The sequence below is a fragment of the Chiloscyllium punctatum genome, chromosome 41 (genome assembly GCF_047496795.1).
Source record: "Chiloscyllium punctatum isolate Juve2018m chromosome 41, sChiPun1.3, whole genome shotgun sequence".
NCBI classification, from domain to species: domain Eukaryota; kingdom Metazoa; phylum Chordata; class Chondrichthyes; order Orectolobiformes; family Hemiscylliidae; genus Chiloscyllium; species Chiloscyllium punctatum.
In genome coordinates this window covers 2,006,546-2,031,283 of record NC_092779.1, presented here as the reverse complement: position 1 = coordinate 2,031,283, position 24,738 = coordinate 2,006,546, and the positions used below count along the sequence as shown (strand labels likewise).

Below are 24,738 nucleotides of genomic sequence, written 5' to 3'. Positions count from 1 at the left end.
ACTTTAGTCAGCCTAATGGACATGAAACCTACTCTTGAATTTCTGCCAATGCTGTTCAAAAATCAGTAAGTAGTCAGTAGTGTATAGGGTAACAATACCTTCAATTCTTTTTTGTAATCATAAAACGTTTTGGAATACCTGCGTAATCCCATCTAACATTTGACTTTCTCTGCTGAAGACTTAGAATAAAAGATGATTAACATGTCAAGATCAAAGAAGGCCATGACTGGTCACACACAAATACTTTTAACAAGTCCACCAAGACTCAAAGTGAAGGGAAGGTGAATCACCCATGACCCAGGAAGCCATACTGTACCATTCCATGGGTATCATCTGTTGAAACACCTGTTTCCCACCAAGCATTTATAATAGCATTCATTCTGAAAGTTAGGAAGAAGGTCTCAGGAACCATGTAGTTATAAATGGATTGGTCAGATAGGCAGATCAGTGGCAGATGGAATTTAACTCTGACAAGTATGAGGTGATAGACTTGGGAAGAAGTGACAAGACAAAGGAGTATTCAGTGAATGGCAGGACATTAGGAAACTCACAGGAACGGAAGTATCTTGGGGTGCTTATCCACAGGTTCCCACAGGTGGTATAGCAGCTTAGTAGGGTAGTTATGGCAGCATAAAGGATACTTGCCTTAATTAATCTAGGCTTAGATTATAAGAGCAGAGAGGTTATGTTGGAGTTATGCAAAACTTTGGTTAAGTCACAGATAAAGTACTGTGCATAGTTCAGATCACTGTACATCAGGAAGGCTGCATCAGAGTGGGTGCAGAGGACATTCACCAGGATGTTGCCTGGGATGGAGTACTTGAGGTCTGAGGAGTGGTTGGATAAGCTTGGGTTACTTTCTTTGGAGAAATTGAGGACTGCAGATGCTGGAGGTCAGAGTAAAGAGTGTGGTGCTGGATAAAACAGCAGGTAAGGCAGTATCCAAGGAGCAGGAGAATTGATGTTTCAGGCATAAGCCCTTCATCAGAAATGAGGCCTTGGTCAGGAATTATTTCTTTTCTTTGTAGCATTTTCTTTGAAGTATTTTCTTTGGACCAGAGAAGGTTGAGGGAAATTTGATAGAAGCGAAAAAGATTATGAGGGGCATAGACAGGGTGGATAAAAAGTGTGTGTGTGTGTGTGTGTGTATTAGTCAAGTTCGGTACCCCTGGACTCATGTCACACTGCAGGTGACCCCATTGCACTATGCGCACACACACAGACAAGACAAGCATTCCTACACACACACACACTCACTCTCCTACAGACCCATACACTCATGCACACACTCTCTCATATGCTCTCACACACACCCTCTCACAGTCTTATACCCCTTTAGATGCACACACACACACACTCTCTCTCACAGACACTCATAACCCCAGCCTCCCTCCCTCGCCACATGAACACAGACACATATAAGTTTGTGGGGTGAATTTGTACTGGAGCATTACATTTTACTTTGCTGAAAAACTGCATGAATCCATGTAAGATTCTGTAAATCCATTTTTTAGATTAGAATCGGTCTGACGGTTGGGGCACAGACAGCCTCACACAGGGCACCTCACACCTTCAATGCACTATCTGGGCCGACATGGCACCAATTGTTACAGTTCACTTGAGAATGTAACTTTTAAATGTTCTACGATTTACATATGAAAGAACTGAAACCAACATGCCCATTCTAAAAGATGAGAGATTTAACAAACAATCCAGGTCTTTTTCAATATATAATTTCAGTTACATCACACTGTAAACTTTTGCTATAAATTCTGTGTCTTAAGATCTTATACTACACAACCACCTGATGAAGAAGCAGCGCTCCGAAAACTAGTGCTTCCAAATAAACCTGTTGGACTATAACCCTGTGTTGTGTGATTTTTAACATTGGTAAGTTATTCAAGGAGATTCTGAGAGACAGGATCTACAGGCATTTGGAGAGGCAAGGACCCATTTGGGATAGTCAATATGGCTTTGTGCATGAGAAATCATGCTTTATGGATTTGAATGAGTCTTTTGGAGGGATGACCAAGTAAGTAAATAAGGGCAGATTACATGGACTTTAGTAAGGCCTTTGACAAGGTACTGCATGGTGGGTTGTTGAATAAGGTTAAATTTCACAGGATCCAGGGAGAGCTTGACAATTGGATACAAAATTAGCTTGAAGGTAGAAGACATAGGGTGATGGTAAAAGGTTGTTTTTTCAAATTGGAAGCCTGTGACCAGTGAAGTACTGGATCCACCGTTATTCATCATTTAATGAATGATTTGGATGATAATTTAGGTGGTATAGTTCGTAAGTTTGCAGATGACACCAAGATCAATGGTCTAGCGGACAGCGAAGAAGGTTATCTAGGATTAGAGATAGGCTAAGATCTTGATTAACTGGGCTAATGAGCTAAGGTATGGCAGATCGAGTTTAATTTAGATAAATGCAAAGTGCTACATTTTGGCAGGACTTACGCAGTCAATGGTAGGGTCCTGGGGATTCTTAAAGAATAAAGAGATCTAAGGGTACCAGTTTATAGCTCCTTGAAAGTGGAGCCACAGGCAGACAGGGTGGTGAAGAAGGCTTTCACCATGCTGACTTTCATTGGTCAGAGCATTGAATATAGGAGTTGGGATTTCTTGTTGCAATTGTATATTGGTAAGGCCACATTTGGAGTACAGGATGCAGTTCTTGTCACTCCACCATAGAAAGAATATTATTAAACTAGAAAGAGTGCAGTAAAGATTTGCTGGGATACTACCTGGACTAGAAGATTTGGGTTTTAAGGAGAGACTGTGACTTTTTTTCCCTGGACTGTAGGAGACTGTGGGATGACCTTATGGAGATCTATAAAATCATGAAAGAGAAAGATCAGCTGGATAGCCAACAATTTTTCCCCATGGTAGGCAAGTCTAAAACTAGAGGGCATGGGTTTAAGGTTTTGGGGTAAGATAAAAAATGGTCTGGAGGGACATTTTTTTCACACAGAGTGCTTAGTGTCTGGGCTGCTAGAGTGGTGGAGGTAAGTACAACTTTGTCATTTAACAAACATTTGGACAGGTACATGGATAGGAGAAGTATGGAGGGGCGGGGACTAAATGCTGGCAAATGGGAGTAGATTAATTATGGAAACTGGGGGCCATGCACAAGTTGGCTGAAGTGACTGTTTCCATGCTGTAAACCTCTATGACTCTAAGAACCACAGAAATGTGGTTGAATCTTAATCGCCCTCTGGATATTTAGGAATGACAATAAATGTTGGCCAGCCAGCAATGCCCACATCCCAAAATTGAATTTTTAAAAAGGTTGCCCTCTATTGAGGGGTTGGACAGCTCAGTTCCCTGGATGGCTGGTTTGTGATGCAGGATAATGCCAACAGCATAGGTTCAATTCCTATTCCAGCTGATGTTACTATGGAGAACCTACCTTCTCAACCTCTTCCTTTATCTAAGGCGTGGTGACCCTGAAATTAAACCACCACCAGTCATTTCTCTCTAATGAGAGTGTAGCCCAATCATCCAGTAGGATTATGGCAACTTTATCTTTATTTTCGAACTCCTACTTGTGCAATAACTTTATCAGATGCCATCCAGAAATCCAAGTATAATACATTCACAGTTTTTTCTGTATCCATAGGTAGATATTATTCCTTCAAAGAATGCAAATAAATTGGTTGAAAACAATTTCTATTTCACAAATCAATGCTGACTCTTCTTGATCACTTTAAGCTTTTCAAAGTGCATAGTAATATCCTCCTTAATGACCATTTCTAGCATCTACGGAGTAAGCATTAAGCTACCTCTCCTATTGATTCCTGTTTTCTGCCATAATCTCTTTTTGAATATCTGTAGTTTTATTAAAGTTGCATATTTTAAACAATTGGATAATTTAATGTTTTTCCAAGTAAAAATGAATTTAATTATTTGCTGAAAATGTGTTTTTTTTGGCATTACCACTATGGTAGTGCAATTCTTTACATTTGTATCCTCCTCTACTTTGCACCATTCATTACTTTCGCACATTTTCTTTGTGATTTTCAATGCTTTTGATATGTAAAACAGTGTCAAGACAAACATATTAACACATACATGCATTCATGGAAAATAACACGAGGAAGGTATAGGATGGTCTGCCCACAGTGAGAAGAGTACAGTTATTTTAACTTCATTGTTATTGTAGTACAAAACGAGAATCTAACAATTCCACAAAAAGTGAAATAATATTTGTATTCACAGAACAAGTTATCACATCAAAATATCTGGAAGCACTTCATACAATTAATTATTTGGAGTGCAGTGAGTTGTTCCATATGCTAATCTGATAAATTGCACTGGTTCAATATTTATTCGACAATGAATGCTTTCCCCCTGTGCTTCAGCAGAACTAGGAGAAAGTGAGGACTGCAGATGCTGGAGATCAGAGCTGAAAATGTGTTGCTGGAAAAGTGCAGCAGGTCAGGCAGCATCCAAGGAGCAGGAGAATCGACGTTTGGAGGAGTCGAAGGACCTGCATGAACGCCATCCCATATTCCCAATTCCTTCGTCTCCGCTGCATCAGCTCCCAGGAGGACCAATTCCAATACCGAACAACCCAGATGGCCTCCTTCTTCAAAGACCGCAATTTCCCCCCACACATGATCGACGATGCTCTCCACCGCATCTCCTCCATTTCACACTCCTCCGGCCTTGAGCCCCGCCCCTCCAATCGCCACCAGGACAAACACCACTGGTCCTCACCTACCACCCCACCAACCTCCATATACATCATATCATCCGTCATCATTTCCACCACCTCCAAATGGACCCCACCACCAGGGATATATTTCCCTCCCTGCCCCTATCAGCGTTCTGAAAAGACCACTCCCTCCGTGACTCCCTCGTCAGGTCCACACCCCCCCACCAACCCAATCTCCACTCCTGGCACCTTCCCCTGCAACCGCAAGAAATGCAAAACTTGTGCCCACACCTCCCCCCTTACTTCCCTCCAAGGCCCCAAGGGATCCTTCCATATCCGTCACAAATTCACCTGCACCTCCACACACATCATTTACTGCATCCGCTGCACCCGATGTGGCCTCCTCTACATTGGGGAGACAGGCCACCTACTTGCGGAACATTTCAGAGAACACCTCTGGGACACCCGGACCAACCAACCCAACCACCCCGTGGCTCAACACTTCAACTCCCCCTCCCACTCCACCAAGGACATGCAGGTCCTTGGACTCCTCTATCGCCAGACTATAGCAACACGACGGCTGGAGGAAGAGCGCCTCATCTTCCGCCTAGGAGCCCTCCAACCACAAGGGATGAACTCAGATTTCTCCAGTTTCCTCATTTCCTCTCCCCCCACCTTGTCTCAGTCCCAACCCTCGAACTCAGCACCACCTTCCTAACCTGCAATCTTCTTCCTGACCTCTCCGCCCCCACCCCCACTCCGCCCTATCACCCTCACCTTAACCTCATTCCACCTATCGCATTTCCAATGCCCCTTCCCCAAGTCCCTCCTCCCTACCTTTTATCTTAGCCTGCTTGGCACACTCTCCTCATTCCTGAAGAAGGGCTCATGCCCGAAACATCGATTCTCCTGCTCCTTGGATGCTGCCTGACCTGCTGCGCTTTTCCAGCTTTAGCAGAACTAGTATGGGACTGAAGAAGGGAGCAAGAGGGAAACAGTAGTGATCAAACTTTGCAACAGTTAAGCACCACTTCCCAGAAATTTGAAAGATAATAATTTTGATGGAATCAATTATTCACCTTAAGATGTAAAATTTGCATTGCATATTGAGGTTTCAAAGTGCCTATCTTGCTTTGAGGGAAATGACAAAAAAATACAGGATAACAACATAGTTTGTAATCTTATTGGACAAATAATCTTGAGTTCTGGACTAATGTGGCTCACAACACTAGGAACCAAGGTTTGATTCAAGCTTTGGCATCTGATGTGTGGAGTTTGTATGTTCTCCTTGTGTCTGCATGGGTTTCCTCCCACAGTTCAAAGGTGTGCAGGTTAAGTGGATTGGCCATGCTGAAAAAAAATTGCCCATAATGTCCAGCGACATGCAGGTTGGGTGGGTTAGCCATGTTAAAAACCCTATACAGTGATAGAGTGGGGCATGAGCCTGGATGGAATGCACTTCAGAAGGTTGTTGCAGACTTGATGAACCAAATGGCCTCATTCTGCACTGGAGACATGAATTCACATTCTAGCATGGCAGCTGGAGTTTTAAATTTAATAAATAAACAACTCTGAAATAAAACAACTGGTCTCAGGAGTGATAACCATGAAGCTACTGGATTGTCATGAAAGTCCCTTTAGTTCACGAATATGGTTTAGGGAAGGAAGTCTGTCCATAACTGGTCTGCACTTGATTTTGCTCCAGATGCTTGGGATCATTGAGCAAGATTAGATTAGATTAGATTACTTACAGTGTGGAAACAGGCCCTTCGACCCAACAAGTCCACACCAACCCTTTGAAGAGCAACCCACCCAGACCCATTCTCCTACATTTACTCTTTCACATAACACTACGGGCAATTTAGCATGGCCAATTCACCTAACCTGCACATTTTTGGACTGTGGGAGGAAATCGGAGCACCCGAAGGAAACCCACGTAGACACGGGGAGAATATGCAAACTCCACACAGTCAGTTGCCTGAGGCGGGAATTGAACCCAGGTCTCTGGCGCTGTGAGGCAGCAGTGCTTGGAAACACTAAGAGTAAGCAGCCTTTTGAGCCTGGTCCACCACTCAGTATGATCATGGATGATCCTCTACTTGGGGCAGCACGGTGGCTCAGTGATTAGCACTACTGTCTCATAGCACCAGGGACCCGGGTTTGATTCCAGCCTTGGGCAACTGACTGTGTGGAGCTTGCACATGCTCCCCGTGTCAGTGTGTATTTCCTTCGGGTGCTCTGGTTTCCTTCCACAGTCCAAGGATGTACAAGTTAGGTGAATTGGCAGTGCTAAATTGCCCATAGTGTTCAGAGGTGTGTGGGTTAGGTGCAATAGTCAGGGCAAATACAGAGTAATAGGGTAGGGGAATGGGTCTGAGCAGGATATCCTTTGGAAGGTCGGTGTAGACTTGTTGGGCCAAATGACCTGTTTCCACACTGTAGGGATTCTAAGATTTAACACTATATTTCCATTTTCACTCCATAGTCTTTGATGCCTTTAGATATAAAAAGATTTTTCATCATATTGGGCAGTCTAGTATGAGAGGTCATAGATTTAGAGTAAGGGGTAGCAGATTTAAAACAGAGTTGAAGGGAAATTGCTTCTCTGAAGGATTGTGAATCTGTGGAAGGGTGTGGTGGATGCTCAGACTTTGTAAACTTAAAGAGGAGGTGGACAGATTTAAAATTAGTAATCGTTTGGTGGGTTATGAAGAGTTATTTGTGAGTGAGGTGAGATCAGCCATGATCTTACCAAGTGGCAGAGCAAGTTCAAGAGGTTTAATTGCCTATTCCAGTTACTAGTTCTTATGTTATTATATCTAAAGATCTTTCAATCTCTTTTTAAGTATACTCAGTGATCCGACCTCCACAGACTTCAGTAATAGTGAATGCCACAGGTTGACCACTCTCTGGATGAAGAAAAATCCTAAATGGCCAACCCATATCCTGTGACTGTGACATCTAATTCAAGACTACCCAACCAGGGGAAACATCCTCCATGCATCTAGTCTGTCCCTCCTTGTTAGAATTTTGTGTTTCAATCAGAGCCCCTCTAAACTCCAGTGAATATAGGCTGGGTCAAACCAATCTCTCCCCATCTTGCCAACCTGGTATCAGGCTAGTGAACCCCCATGCACTCCCTCAATGGAAATTATATCCTTGCTGAGGGCTAGAGACCAAAGCTGCATGCCATACTCTAGGTGTGGTTGCACCAAAGCCATACACAGCTGTGGAAAGGTAGCCCTATATCAACTCCTCTTGCAATTAAGACCAAAATACATTTGCTTTCCTGATTGCTTCTGCACCTAGCTGTTTACTTTCATTGACTGGTGTATAATGACACTGAGATTCCTTTGCACGTTCACGTTTCCCAAAATATCACCATTTAAATATCACTCTGCCTTTCTGTTTTCTTGAACCACTTGTGAATTTCTACATGTGCTGTCAGACCTGCTGAGTTTCTCAAGTATTTTCTGTTCTTGTTTGTGAATTAGACACATGTTATGAAAGATAATAACCTATTGGATAAAAAAAATTTCCTCCAATGCCCCTATCATGAAAGATTGGCAGGTCACGTTTATTACATCTTAAATCCAGTTTTTGTAGTACCACTCCAATACTGAATCTAATCCTTTTTCTTGTGAACTAGTTTCCTACATAATACTGAATTCTGGATGATTTTTCCTCAATTTATTTCATACATTGAAAATATAGTAAACAAAATTAATTTAGTTCCCAAATGTATCATAAGTATTACAGAACTTGAAGAAATATACCCGCTAAAGATCAATTTTTATTCAGGATGAAATGCAGTGATAATCTTCACTGCAATTATCAGTCCTTCAAATCTCTTTTCCGACCCATTCTCAGACAGCGACTGTTGATTAAGCATGCAGGGGGATTGAGTTTTAGAGTCGTGAGATCTTGTTGCAGCTCTATAAAACTTTGGTTAGACCGCACTTGGAATATTGCATCCAGTTCTCATCGCCCTATTATAGGAAAGATGTGGATGCTTTGTAGAGGGTTCAGAGGAGGTTTACCAGGATACTGCCTGGACTGGAGGGCTTATCTTATGAAGAGAGGTTGACTGAGCTCGGACGTTTTTCATTGGAGAAAATGAGGAGGAAAGGGGACCTAATTGAGGTATATAAGATAATGAGTGGCATAGATAGAGTCGATAGCCAAAGACTATTTCCCAGGGCAGAAATGGCTAACACAAGGGGTCATAGTTTTAAGCTGGTTGGAGGAAAGTGTAGAAGGGATGTCAGAGGCGGGTTCTTTACACAAAGAGCTGTGAGAGCATGGAATGCGTTGCCAGCAGCAGTTGTGGAAGCAAGGTCATTGGGGATATTGAAGAGACTGCTGGACATGCATATGGTCACAGTAATTTGAGGGTGCATACATGAGGATCAATGGTCGGCACAACATCGTGGGCTGAAGGGCCTGTTCTGTGCTGTACTGTTCTATGTTCTAAAATGTGGATCACAAATTGTCAACTTGTTTTACCTCTGCTAGAATGTCTTCTTTATTAAGAGGAACACCAATTCACTAAGCCTTAATAATAAAACTACTTTGAGTAATATCACATTTTATAAATTTTAGATGACTTCAACATTTAATTCATCAAGTTTAATTAAACTATGTTTATTGAAAAAATAGTGAGGTACATAATTAGATGAAAGAATTATCAAATAAAAATTAAATGAAATTAATTAATGACCTTGTGAATTAAGGCATCCTGACAGCGTTCTGATCGTAATATGATTGAATTGTACATTCTGTTTGACAGAAGAGTGAGTCCAAAATTATGAAACTTAAACAAAGGCAGCTATGAAGGCAGAACCAGCTAATGTGAAATGGCAAATTAAATTAAAAGATAGGTTAACTGAGATGCAAAAGTGCAGTAGTAGACATTGAAAAGGATATGCCATAATAGACAGAATTAATACATTTCAATGAGAAAGAAAAAAGTCTCAAGGGGAGGATCCACTCTTTGAGATTAACTAAAAAATGTCAAAGAGTACCAGATTTATATTGTGCAATGATTTGGAGATGCCGGTGTTGGACTGAGGTGTACAAAGTTAAAAATCACACAACACCAGGTTATAGTCCAACAGGTTTAATTGGAAGCACACTAGCTTTCAGAGTGATGCTCCTTCATCAGGCACTATCACCTGAGGAAGGAGCGTCGCTCCGAAAGCTAGTGTGCTTCCAATTTAACCTGTTGGACTATAACCTGGTGTTGTGTGATTTTTAACTTTATATTGTGCAAAGATATGTTGCAGGTTAGAAGATACAAAGAAAGAATCAAATAATGACTGAAAAAAGTAATAAGGAAGAAAAATTAGAGTACAAGAAAAAGCTCGTTAGAAATGTAAAAACACATATTAAAAATTTTTCTAAATATCTTAGAAGATTTTTTTTTAGAAATGACTATTGGCTCTATAGAAAAGAGCCATGTGAATTAATGATGGAAAACAAAGAGCCGAAATTAAACAGGTATTTTGCTTCAGTCTTCACAATAGACAAGACATGTAACCTCTCAAAAATAGCCATAAATCAGGAAATGGAAGGCTGGGAGGAATTCAAGAAAATTACAATGACCAAGAAAGTGATATTAAACAAACAGTTGGGAGCTATGAGCGGATATCTTCATCCGATAGAAGTGGTTCATGAAATATTTGATGCATTTGGTATTAATTTAGCAAAATTACTTATATTTGGAAAAGTTCCCATTAGATTAGAAAATAGTGTAAGTAACTCCTTTATTCAAAAGTTGAGGGAGACAGAACATAGGAAAATACAGGCCACTCAGCTTAACATCAGTGGGAAGATGTTAAAAACTATTATTAAAGATGTTTTAGCAAAGCACTTTGAGACATTTAATGTAATCAGAGTCAACATGGTTTTGTGAAAGGCGAAACATGTTTAACAGACTCACTGGAGTTACTTGAAGAATGAACATGCTGGGAATAAAGGAGAACTAACGGATATGGAGAAGTTAAGCTTTTACAAAGCACTTGATGAAGTGTTACATTAAAGGTTATTGCAGAAAATAAGAGCTCATTATAAAGGAAGTAATATATTGGTGTGGATAGAAAATTGGTCAGCTAACAGTAAACAGAGAGTAGTCAAAATGGGTTATTTCCTAGTTGGCAAGACATAATGAGTGGTTCACCACAGGGATCGATGTTTTACATTTTATATAAATGACTTGGGTGAAAGGATAGAAGGATGTTTGCCAAATTTGATAATGACACAAAGATAAGTAGGATAGTAATTTATGAAGAGATAAAGATAAGGCAAATAGAATGCAATGTCTCTTTGATGGGAAGAATAAAAAAAGGTAGCATATTATCCAAATTGTGCAACGCCTCAAGATGCAGAATAATCTGGGTGTCCTAATACATCAAACAAGGGGGCACCAGATGCAGCCAGAATTCCTCTGCTCTACCAGTTCCTTTTTTTCTTTCTTCTCTCTTCTGCAGTTTTTCTTCCCCAACTCCCAATTTTCAACTTTTTAAACTTCCGGACTTTGAGTAGTTTGAATAGTTTTAAAACTTTGTATTCCAATGCAACACTTTTTAAAAACACTTTCAATTCTGTAACAAGCACTTAAGACATTTATAACTTGGTACTCTGTACTTAAGATGGCTCCAAAGTAATGACATTACAAACTTTTCATGCATCATTCAAGTGCATGTGATAATAAAGGCTATTCTATTCTATTGCATGTATCATAACAGGTTAATATGCAAATGCAGCAAAAAGGTTAGGAAATTTAGTAGAATGATATCATTCATTGCATGAGGAATATAGGGAGATTATGCTTCAGCTATATGGGATATCGAGAGTACATCTAGAAGTCTACACTGAGCACTAGTCTCTTTATTTAAGTAAGGGCATAAGTACAGGTTACAGAAGGCTCACTAGACTAATATCATGTAATGAGTTGACTGTCTTTAGAAAATATTGGAAAGGCTAAGATTGTATCCACTGAAATTTAGAAAAGCAGGAGGCAGCTTGATTTAGACATTTAATGATGTGAGGAATCTTGATGAGATGGATAAGGAAACAATGGTTCCCCTTGTGGAGAATCAAAACTGAGGGGTCACTGTATAAAAATAAATTTAAGCTAGAGAAGAGCAGAATTTACTTTCTCTCAGATGGTCATAAATGCGTGGAACTCTCTTGTTCAAACATTGCTGGAAGCAGTATCTTTGAAACATTTTAGGGCAGAGGTAGATAAATCTTTGGTAAGTGGGGGAAGGGGGTTGAGTTGAAAGCCCTCATAGGTAGGCAGGAATGGAGGGAAACAGATCAGCCATAGTCTTATTGAATGCTAGAGCAGGACAGAGGGGCTGTGTGGTCTACTCCTTTTTCTCATTTCTATGTTTACATAAATGTATGTATGTTTATAACCTTGGAGTTGGCATTGGATTTCAACTTCAAATAAAATTGACAGATTGTGTAAAACTCATCTTTCACACTGAGTTATAACAATGGTAAATATTATGTTTACTAAAAAGATAGTAAAAGTACCTAAATATATTGGAAAACGTGCAAACTGAAAATGTCATTATTGCAAAAGTGTTAGAACATGGAAAGTCAAATTGATTGGCAAGTCAAAAATAAAATTGATTTTGTATTGAATAGAATTGCTGAAATATTAAATATATCTGACAATATCTGTAATGTATAAATTGATATTACAATCATGAATCAAGGGCCATCATGTTATCATAAAACAAAGAACTGTTGATTTTGAAAATCTGAAGCAAAAACAAATTGTTGGAGAAACTCAGCAGGTCCAGCAGCATCTGTGGAGAGAAAGCAGAGTCAATCTTTCGAGTCCAGTGACCCATCTTCAGAAGCGTATTATAAAGCTTCCATACAACTTAGTATCGGTTAGCTTGCAGAGCTAACTAGCCATAAGCATTTGTTTTGCAAGACTGTGTCATTCACAACATTTGCCTGACAATTGTAAGTATATGAAGTATTTCAAGACTCTGAAAGCTTCAAAACTTTTTTAAAGTTTTTGGACAGTTGATGGAGATTGTATGAGAATGAAAGATGGAAATAGGGACCCATCGATTAGAACATTTTTAAATAAGCTAAGTAAAAGTCCACCTATATTAACTTGGATCTAGAAATACATTTTGAATGGGATGAGTTAAGATGATTTTAGAAGTCCCAAATGAATAACTTTAGTCATTACTGCCTCAGCCTCCGATGCAAAAACTCTGAATTCCAGCTTCCACATTATAATTTGGATGAGTACTATTTTTCTCATGTTTTACGTTCATGGGTACTGATGTAGTTCAGACATTCCTAGCAATTTGCTTAGCTGGGAATTTTTCAGTTCCTTTCAAACCACATCAACATTGACAGAGGTCGATTGCTGACTCTCTGCTCTAAGAGTGCAATACATGCACCTATTGAACTGAAATGCTTGTTAACCGGTTTATTGCCAATGATGTACCATGTGAATCAATGTAAATAAGTAAAGGCAGTTAAAAAAAAAGGTTAACTAAGGACCAAAGTTTCCTAATATTGCAAATCAGAAGTGTTGTGTAAATGAAAACTATTTACTTGTTTTATTACATTTTGATTTCGATGTGAGATGGCATGATAACAGGATTTAACTTGAGGCAAGTGTGAGTAACCAGGTTCATTTCTCATTAATCTGATTATATTGTCACTCAGAGCACATATAGGTATGAAATATTGTACTAAACCAATCGTTGGAAAGTCACAAGTTCACCATTGTGTGCAATTTGCCTTTGCTATGCTAGAAATTTATTCTGAACATTGAAGTTCAGCTTCTCTCTCTCCATAAACATGGAAGCCTGTCTGAAGTAAAGTACTGGCGTTGAATATGATGCTGCTTTGGAGTTTTTTTGTGAGGCGTAGCCCAGTAACATATCTCCATTGTTGTGGTCAGTGGATTGATTTGAAGCTATCACTTGCCAATATTTGAAATGAACAACCATAGTCATTTGCCAAAATTATAGCGTTAAGACAAATGTATTGCATTCTCTGGGTTTAAAGCTGGCAACACAGAAGTGACCTGAAGTTTTATTTGAAACGAAATGGGCAAAAATGTTATACTGAATTTTAATGTGCTATGTAATGTTACAGGTGCTAATTGAGTTTCACAGTACAGATGACCTTTTAATAGACTTCGGAACATTTTTAATATTCCCATCTGCTCCAGTTGGATCTGTGAAGTTCAATGAAATTACTTAGTGCAAACCTAACCATTTGGTGTAGATCACGGAGATTAAGTCTAAAACACTTGGCAATCAGTCAATTTAAAGCAACCATATATTTGCTGCTCAAAATCTTCTAATCTATCAGTAGTCATCAACTAAAGTTTATGGCAATAGAAGTACAGTTTTGTAGTTCCATTTTCATTTGCAGCAACAAGCCATTGTCTATATCTTGTTCGCCTAATCCATGTTAACTTGAAAGTTGTATTTACTTGTACTCCACATTTCCACCCAGGAATAGGTCAATTGTGTCATTTATGGGGAAGGGAAATGCCATTAATATAAAATGCAATACGCATTCCTTGAGCAATGTGAAGATGCTTAAGCAGCTGGATTTATGGGAGAGGTTTTAAGCGGTTTTAATAAATATTCTTTCACATTATGAAGTTTAATTAGCACTGAATTAAGAGACCATTATTGCCATGCTGGAAGTTTCAAAAAGATTCAATAACAGATTCTGTTCATGGTTTAAATACATGCACAAACATGGCATAATGGTGGAGAACAATAAACCTTTGACCATATGTTTAAATATTTAAAATTTCTGAATATCAATTCTCATTATAAATAATGATAAAGTAATTTGAAGTGCTCATTGTCATAATAAAATCCTGATTGATTTAAAGAGTCTTTGCTATCTAGAAGCTGACAAAAGAAGCAAGCTTAAGAGGCTAAATGAACTATATATGCTTTTATTTTCTATGTACTGATAATATGCATGCAAAACAGCCCTCTAAATGATATTAACAACAAATATTATTGATAACTGCATTGAATGCTCCACATTTATGTCACCAACATACAAATGAAGATTCACAGAACAGCAGCATAATGCCTGAAATTAAATAAGGATTATTCAGATATATTTCCACATAGTTTTGCCCTTACATTTGAGGAGGAAACAGACATCGATTCATTTGTGTATTCCAACATACTAATGAAAATAGGGCTGAATTTTAAAGGAATGTCATCACAAAATTCAATTTTTATACAAAATAATGATATTACTTCAATGCAAAAATGCCCATGTCACCTCTGAAACATAATGTTGCAGATCATATTGAATTGTTATTATTCATCTTTTCTGCAAAGCAGTAATGAATATCATAACATTCTTTAGTAATGGTCAATGTTTTCAAAGCTGTCAGCAGTTGGAACTTGCCTGGAGAATGTTTGGTTAAATTACACCTAGACATAAAATGATTTGAGAATAATGAAGTGCCTCACTCTGAAAAGTCACATGTTTATCAGAGAAGGTAGACGAAGAAACACATGATAGGACAAGTTCATCCATCTACAATTTTTTTTGTCTGCCATATCTATAACATCAAAATCAAACAACACATTTTGGGATGCACGTTTTTGCAGTAGTGTTCTTTTAACACTTAGGTCTCTACACAGAAATTTAAAAACATTAATGAGAAGGGAGTGTTGCTTCAACATAGTTTCAATCAGTTGTTGCAATATATTTGAATACATTTACAGCAAAGCCCTTCCCTAAGGCACCCAGGAATTTGTAGTTGATGCTAGACTGCATTTCCCGGCTTGTCAACTGAAGTCTTGTGGTTCCAACATTTTTTATATATTGGTCATTCATACAGATTTGTTTTGCTCATTAAAATATGAAATCACAAATAAATGTTTATGGAGTCAGATATAAGTCCTAGAAACTACAAGGTTAGTAAGATGCCTTGATTCATAAGGAGGTAGGAATTGTGGAATTTAATCAGGTAACAATTTCTATTGTTCTCCTGACTACAGCTAAATGACAGAATGATTTACAGATATGCCTTCATTCCACACCCTGCAGTAAGGCGCATGCGTCATGGGAAACAAAGGAACTCAATGGCTCTCGACCTGAGAATGAGCCGCAATGTCTGAGCAAGGAGTCTGGAAAATCCACTCGATAAAACTGCGCTCTAAGTTACCAAGCTTTACAGAAGAAAAAGGAAGTGACCGAAATTTCTACATTTAAATAGTAAATCATGTTCCAAATTTACCATAATGCCCTTACAGTAACGCTTTCCCCCGTACATCGGTATCAAATTAGAACTTGATGCAAAGCATTTATACTCAGTTCTTTCCCTAATAGTCATACAACCACAGGTTTCATCGAAATACTAAAAATCGTTTCTTACATGGCTTTAGCGAGCGTCTATCATTCGACTGTGCATCAGTAAGGTGCTGGGAATAGCAGCTGTTAAATATTTTTTTTCTATACTCAGAAATCCTATGACAATGACATGATTAGTTCAATTAAACTGTCGTTCTTTTTTGTTCCGAGATCAATTTTAGACAAGGCCATAGTGATTTATCCCTCATAATTGCTATAGGTTACTGTGCTAAATGAATGAGACTTATTGACTTGCATCCCCCCCAAATACATCAGCTTCATAAAGCTTGTTTTTCCAAAGAATGGAGTCTCTAATCAAAAAGATTCAGTCATCTGAAATGACACATTTTGCATTCACACATCACAGCAGAGTCCTTAAAAACGCACCCACTGCCTTACGCCAATAATTCAAGTGGCTGCTTTGTTTCGAAAATGCTGTTGCTCTCCATCAGATCAAAACCTTTCACATTTGAGCATTCACCCGCGCGGTTTTTCACCGAAATATTCTGCTCCGTGCCTTACCGTTATTCCGATGTGAAGCTCCTTATACAGTCTGTGTGTGTGTGAAAGCGGAGTTTTCAGTGCGGGACTCAGGCGGCACACCTCTAGAGCTGCATTTCGCCGGAGAGTGTGGGCAGGAGCCGAGTAAACCTTAGCCCATTTGTAAAATAATATCTACTCGGAGATGGCGCAGTGAATACAATTGGACACACAGACCGGCATCACGTGCTCTTTCAGCGTTCCAAATTGCAGCTTTAAAATATGTCATTAAGTGGTTTAATTTTAAATATCTTCATAACGATTTGGTACTCTTTGACAAGCGCAGCCTGTTTTCTTTACAAATGTAACCTTCCGGGTGAAATTTTAATTTAATCCCTGAAATGTTAGTCTTTATAACGAAGTGCCCATTGATTGAAACGACAAATGCATTTCATACAATGAGTTTTTTTTTAAATTGGAAGTTTATCCTGAGTTGTGGATTCATTTGTGATTGCGAGTGGAGGCGAGGCGGATCTTTTCCAAATTAACTTGCTGAAGGTGTTAAGAAGCAAGGACCGATTTGTGTTGTTACATGAGCAACAATTCTTCTTAAATTCAGTGTACGGGTTAGACCGGAGGCTGGTGAATAACAAGGGTCTTGGAGACCGAAGTTCTCTGGCGCCCTCTGCAACGTTTGTTCCAATTTGCCTTTGAGTTTCAACCGCTCCAAGAGAGACTCTCAATTCTCAGCTCTTTAATATGAGAAGCATCGTTAACTCTTCAATAAAATGTTACACACTTACCAGAGTCCGATGGATCTTGAATATTCACTGATTAATAGGATTGATTTCTCGGCTTTTCAATCAGGTGGAAGTTTTGTGGTACTTTTAGCAAAACGCGTGTTTATAAATTTTTGAGCCGGGTTTCGCTGTGAGTTCATCGCTTGCTGCCTGTGTCACTGGGACGAATATCCTCATGGTTGGCTGTGAGTCGTTCGGTTTCAATTCGAAAGAAATGCACTGAGAAGGCTCCCAAGCAACCAAAGCGTGTGAACTGAATATAGATCAGCCCCCGTCTCCGTGGGAACTAGAACTGCATGTGCGATCCACGGCGAGGCACAGACTGACTAACTTACCCGAACCTACAGCATTGGTGCTAACACAAGGACTATAAATAAACCAGGTTATAGTCCAACAGGTTTATTTGGAAGCACTAGCTTTCGAAGTGCTACTTCTTCATCGGGTGGTTGTGAAGCAGGACCATAAAACATTGAATTTATAGCAAAAGATTACAGTGATTCAATAATACTTTGAACAAACCTAGATTGCTAAGTCTTTCATCTTTTAGAATTGATTTGCTGGTTTCTGTTCTTTAATATGTAAATCCTAGAACGTTTAAGTCACACGCTCAAGATAATTTAAGGTTTCATAACAAAAGGTGACATCTCAGCTCAGACAATGCCATAAATGTGTGTGAGGTTGGAGTCTGTCTGGACCCCAAACTTGAGTAAGACTGGTCCTCTTTCCAAAGTGGAATTTACAAATGTTATATGGATTGTATTATAGACCCCCTAGTAGTCAGTGGAAATTGAGAATCAAATTTGTAAGGAGATTTCAGTTATTTGTAAGAATAAAAGGGTGGTTATGGTAGGGACTGCTATAGTGTTAAAGAATTTGTTAACTGTATACAAGAAAACTTTCTGATTCGGTATGTGGATGTACCTACTAGAGCAGGTGCAAAACTTGACCTACTCTTGGGAAATAAGGCAGGACAGGTGACTGAGGTGTCAGTGGGGGAGCACTTTGGGGCCAGCGACCATAATTCTATTAGTTTTAAAGTAGTAATGAGAAGATGAGAAGATTACATTACAGTGTGGAAACAGGCCCTTCGGCCCAATAAGTCCACACCAACCCGCCGAAGCGTAACCCACCCAGACCCATACCCCTACATTTACCCCTTACCTAACACTACGAGCAATTTAGCATGGCCAATTCACCTGACCTGCACATCTTTGGACTGTGGGAAGAAACCGGAGCACCCGGAGGAAACCCACGCAGACACGGGGAGAACGTGCAAACTCCACACAGTCAGTTGCCTGAGGCGGGAATTGAACCCGGGTCTCAGGCACTGTGAGGCAGCAGTGCTAACCGCATGGGCGGCACGGTGGCACAATGGTTAGCACTGCTGCCTCACAGTGCCAGAGACCCAGGTTCAATTCCCACCACAGGCGACTGTCAGTGTGGAGTTTGCACATTCTCCCCGTGTCTGTGTGGGTTTCCTCCGGGTGCTCCGGTTTCCTCCCACAGTCCAAAAATGTGCAGGTTAGGTGAATTGGCCATGCTAAAATTGCCCGTAGTGTTAAATGAAGGGGTAAATATAGGGGAATGGGTCTGGGTGGGTTACGCTTCGGCGAGTCGGTGTGGACTTATTGTTTCCACACTGTAAGTAATCTAATCTAATGGAAAAGGATAGACCAGATCTAAAAGTTAAAGTTCTAAATTGGACGAAGGCTAATTTTGATGGTAGTAGGCAAGAACTTTCAAAAGCTGATTGAAGGTAGATGTTCGCAGTAAAGGGACAGCTGGAAAATGAGAAGCCTTCAGAAATGAGATAACAAGAGACCAGAGACAGTATGTATTCCCGTTAGGGTGAAAGGAAAGGCTCATAGGTGTAGGGAATGTTGGATGACTAGAGAAATTGAGATTTGTCGGGTATAGACAGGATAGATCAAGTGAATCCTTAGAAGAGTATAAAGGCAGTGTTAGTATACTTAAGAGGGAAATCAGGAGGGCAAAAAGAATGTCTAGAACGCATTCATAAGCTTTTCACAGCCTGTAACACATCATCGATGAGGATGAACACCTCGCCAAGACCTTCCCTACACCTCTACTTCTCACCTTTAAACAACCTTCAAATTTTAAACAGATCATTGTTTGCAACAATCTGCCCAGCCTTCAGGACAACATTGACCACAACACTGTACAACCCTGTCATGGCAACCACTGCAAGATGTATCAGAGTGTTGACATGGATACCACCATTACATGTGGGGACACAACCCACCTTGTATGCAGCAGGGTACTCATGTGACTCGGCCTACATTGTACATGGTACATTAGTGAGACTAAGCAGACACCATGACAATGGATGAATGGACACAGCGCAACAATCATCAAGCAGGGGTGTTCCCTCCTAATTGGGGTACACTTCAGTGGTCAGGGACATTCGGCTTCGGATCTTTGGGTTACCATCCTCCAAAGTAGACTTCAGAATAGGCAACAACACAAAGTGGCCGAGCAGAGGCTGATAGCCATGTTCAGTATCCATGGAGATGGCCTCAACCGGGACATCGGATTCATGTCACACTACAGGTGACCCCAGTGCTCTATACAGTCTCTGTCACACAGACACAGACACAGACACACACACTCTTTCATTCTCACACATTCACGCAGAGCCTCTATCATACACAAGCTCTCTCTCATATGCACACTCATACATCTCCCACACTCATACTCACACATGCACCCTCTCACAGTCTTATACCCCATCGCACTCACACACAGTTAACTAAGCTTGCACACAGACTAACACACATTCTCTCATGTGCATGCACACTCACATGCACACATTGACTCTGTCTCTCTCTCTCTCCTGTACATGCACACATATAGAACGTAGAACATAGAACATTACAGCGCAGTACAGGCCCTTCGGCCCTCGATGTTGCGCCGATCAAAGCCCACCTAACCTACACTAACCCACTATCCTCCATATACCTATCCAATGCCCGTTTAAATACCCATAAAGAGGGAGAGTCCACCACTGCTACTGACAGGGCATTCCATGAACTTACGACTCGCTGAGTGAAGAACCTACCCCTAACATCAGTCCTATATCTACCCCCCCTTAATTTAAAGCTATGCCCCCTTGTAATAGCTGACTCCATACGTGGAAAAAGGTTCTCACTGTCAACCCTATCTAACCCCCTAATCATCTTGTACACCTCTATCAAGTCACCCCTAAACCTTCTTTTCTCCAATGAAAACAACCCCAAGTGCCTCAGCCTTTCCTCATAGGATCTTCCTACCATACCAGGCAACATCCTGGTAAACTTCCTCTGCACCCGTTCCAGTGCCTCCACATCCTTCCTATAGTATGGCGACCAAAACTGCACACAATATTCCAGATGCGGCCGCACCAGAGTCTTATACAACTGCAGCATGACCTCAGGACTCCGGAACTCAATTCCTCTACCAATAAAAGCCAGTACGCCATATGCCTTCTTCACTGCACTATTTACCTGGGTGGCAACTTTCAGAGATCTGTGTACATGGACACCAAGATCCCTCTGCTCTTCCACACTACCAAGTATCCGACCATTAGCCCAGTACCCCATCTTTTTATTACTCTTACCAAAGTGAATCACCTCACACTTAGCTACATTGAACTCCATTTGCCACCTTTCTGCCCAGCTCTGCAGCTTCTCTATATCCCGCTGTAACCTGCCACATCCTTCCTCACTGTCTACAACTCCTCCGACTTTCGTATCATCCGCAAACTTGCTCACCCAACCTTCTAACCCTTCCTCCAGGTCATTTATAAAAATGACAAACAGCAATGGTCCCAAAACAGATCCTTGCGGAACACCGCTACTGACAGCACTCTAAGATGAACCTTTGCCATCAACTACTACCCTCTGTCTCCTTCCAGCCAGCCAATTCCTAATCCAAACCTCCAACTCACCCTCAATGCCATATCTCTGTATTTTCTGCAGTAGCCTACCATGGGGGACCTTATCAAACGCCTTACTAAAATCCATATATACCACATCTACCGCTTTCCCCTCATCTATCTCCTTAGTCACCTTCTCAAAGAATTCAATAAGGTTTGTGAGGCACGACCTGCCCTTCACAAAACCATGCTGACTATCCTTGATCACATTATTCTTATCAAGATGTGCATAAATCCTATCCCTTACAATTCTCTCTAAGACTTTGCCCACAACAGAAGTGAGACTCACTGGCCTATAGTTACTAGGATTATCCCTACTCCCCTTCTTGAACAAGGGAACCACGTTTGCTAGCCTCCAGTCCTCTGGCACTACTCCTGTAGACAAAGAGGACACAAAAATCAAGGCCAATGGCTCTGCAATCTCCTCCCTTGCTTCCCAGAGAATCCTAGGATAAATGCCATCAGGCCCAGGGGACTTATCTATTTTCACCCTTGCCAGAATTTCCAACACCTCTTCTCTACATATCTCAAAGCCATCCATTCTACTTATTTGTGCCTCAGTATTCATATCGACAACAATGTCCTGTTCCTGAGTGAATACTGATGAAAAGTATTCATTCAGTGCCTCCCCAATCTCTTCAGCCTCCATACGCAACTTCCCATTACTATCCTTGATTGGACCTATTCCTACCCTAGTCATTCTTTTATTCTTACCATACCTATAGAAAGCCTTAGGGTTTTCCCTAATCCTACCAACTAAGGACCTTTCATGTCCCCTCCTTGCTGCTCTTAGCTCTCTCTTCAGGTCCTTCCGGGCTACCTTATAACTCTCAATCGCCCCTATTGAACCTTCACGCCTCATCTTTACAAAGGCCGCCCTCTTCCATTTAACAAGGGATTCCAATTCCTTATTAAACCACGGCTCCCTCACACGACCCTTTCCTCCCTGCCTGATAGGTACGTACTTATCAAGGACACTCAATAGTTGCTCCTTGAACAAGTTCCACATATCAATTACACTCTTGCCTTGGAATCTACTTTTCCAATCCACACATCCTAAGTCATGCCTCAACGCATCATACTTTCCCTGCCCCCAGCTATAACTCTTGCCCTGGAGTACACACTTATCCCTCTCCATCACAAGAGTAAAAATCAACGAATTGTGGTCACTGTCCCCAAAGTGCTCACCTACCTCTAGTTCTAATACCTGGCCTGGTTCGTTACCCAGAACCAAATCCAGTATGGCCTCACCTCTTGTTGGCTTATCTACATATTGTGTCAGGAAACTCTCCTGCACACATTGCACAAACACTGACCCATCTAACGAACTTGAGCTATAGCTTTCCCAATCAATATCAGGAAAGTTAAAGTCTCCCATAACAATCACCCTATTACTGTCACTCTTCTCCTGAATCATCTTCACAATCCTTTCTTCAACGATTCTAGGACTATTAGGAGGCCTGTAAAAGACTCCTAACAGGGTGACCTCACCTCTCCTATTCCTAACCTCAACCCAAATTACCTCAGATGGCAAATCTTCGTCCATCTTCCTTTCCACCGCTGTAATACTATCTTTGACAAGCAAAGCCACACACCCCCCTCTTTTACCCCCACCTCTGACCCTACTAAAACATTCAAACCCTGGAACCTGCAACAGCCAATCCTGTCCCTGATCTAGCCATGTCTCCGTAATAGCCACAACATCGAAGTCCCAGGTACCAACCCACGCTGCAAGTTCACCTACCTTATTTCGTATACTTCTGGCATTAAAGTATACACACTTCAAGCCACTCTTCTGTTTACAGGCACCCTCCTTTAAGATTGATGCCATATTCCTAACCTCCCTACACACTCCAGGTCCTGCACCCTAAAGCTACAGTCTGGGTTCCCATGCCCCTGCAGAGTTAGTTTAAACCCCCCCCAAGAGCACTAGCAAACCTCCCCCCAAGGATATTGGTGTCCCTCAGGTTCAGGTGCAGACCATCCTGTTTATAGAGGTCCCACCTTCCCTAATATATAAGTTTAAGGGGTGAATTTGTATTTGCAGAATTATATTTGCAAATTCATTCTATTTTGCTCAGAAAATGCAGAAACTGAAAGCAGTCAATGCAGGCAGTCAATCCATATCATATTTCTAAATTCCACTTTGGAAATAGACTGACTCAAGATTGGAGTACAGACTCCAAACTCACACCTTTAAGGCAATGTCTGAGCTGAGATGTCACCTTTTGTTATAAAACCTTAAATTATCTGGAGAATGTGACTTAAAAGAAGTTCTGGGATTTGCATATTAAAGAACTGAAACCAGCAAATCCATTCTAAAAGATGAAAGACTTAAAAATCTAGGTTTTTAAGTCTAGGTTCAATGTATCATTGTATCACTGTATGTCTTATGGTCCTGCTTCACAACCACCTGATGAAGAAGCAGCGCTCTGAAAGCTAGAGCTTCCAAATAAACCTGTTGGACTATAACCTGGTGTTGTGTGGCTTTTAACTTTATCCACCCTAGTCCAACATCAGCGCCTCCAAATCATGTGAACAGAATGGGGTGATTCAAGTCAACGGGAAACATCTCAAATTGCCAATCTATTGTGATTACACTTAGAGCTTCAGAAATTAAAGTATTCATTTTAACTATAGACCCCAATTTAATTGCAAGTCTTGGTATGAAGACAATTTTGGATATTAACACAATCACCTGATGAAGGAGCGTCGCTCCGAAAGCTAGTGTGCTTCCAATTAAACCTGTTGGACTATAACCTGGTGTTGTGTGATTTTTAACTTTGTACACCCCAGTCCAGCACCGGCATCTCCAAATCTTGGATATTAACAGTTTAGGTATGTGCTGGGAAAGGTTACCCCCTCCCCAATAGCAAGGTGGAGCAATGGAGACTCCAAAGCCAAATGAATCCCAACTGCCTGGGGCGAGGGAGTTGAGGGAGGGACTTCAACAGCAGCCGAGGAACTATCCTGTCCAAAGGGTGCACATGCCTCACACCCTCCCCCACATCACCCCTATGCAGTTACAGCTCCCCATGCTTCATGTCAGTATAATAGAGATACCTTTAAGGCACCTGCTTATGTCTTCATCACAGTACCATCGCCTGTGACTGAAGGTACTAGGTCTGAAATTCTATTTTGTCTCTAATCACTTGAAGATGACAGTCTGGCTGGAAACATGCTTCTCTCCTGTTAATATTATTTAAGGTACTTAGGTTCCTGAGGCCTGCAACGTCTGTACATAAAAATTGCAAGAAATCCTGTTGGATTCATCATGTTACAGGTGATGACATAAACATTACTACATTAGATAAAATACCCTCATACTCACACCATGATAGCACTGGTGACTATGCAGGAAAGACTTCAATAGCCTTGTGATACATATTAGTTAAACTAATTAGGGACCAATCAGATAATAAGATGGACAACTGCAAATTCGACCAAAGGGAGAATTTTTCATTCTATAGCAGCAT

General features: G+C 40.7%; 1 protein-coding gene across 2 annotated transcripts in view; it reads right to left on the bottom strand.

Annotated features, from left to right (window-relative positions):
- LOC140464824 (uncharacterized) overlaps positions 1 to 17,571 on the bottom strand; it is a 98,811-nt gene extending 81,240 nt beyond the window's left edge. Inside the window, exon 1 of one of the 2 annotated variants that reach the window (XM_072560292.1) lies at positions 17,332 to 17,571. The gene's annotated coding sequence lies outside the window, so the exon portion shown is untranslated. Of the gene's footprint in view, positions 1 to 16,570; positions 16,748 to 17,331 lie in introns of those variants that run through there. The other variant, XM_072560291.1, reaches the window with a different exon arrangement.
- Between the last annotated feature and the right edge of the window lie 7,167 nt (positions 17,572 to 24,738).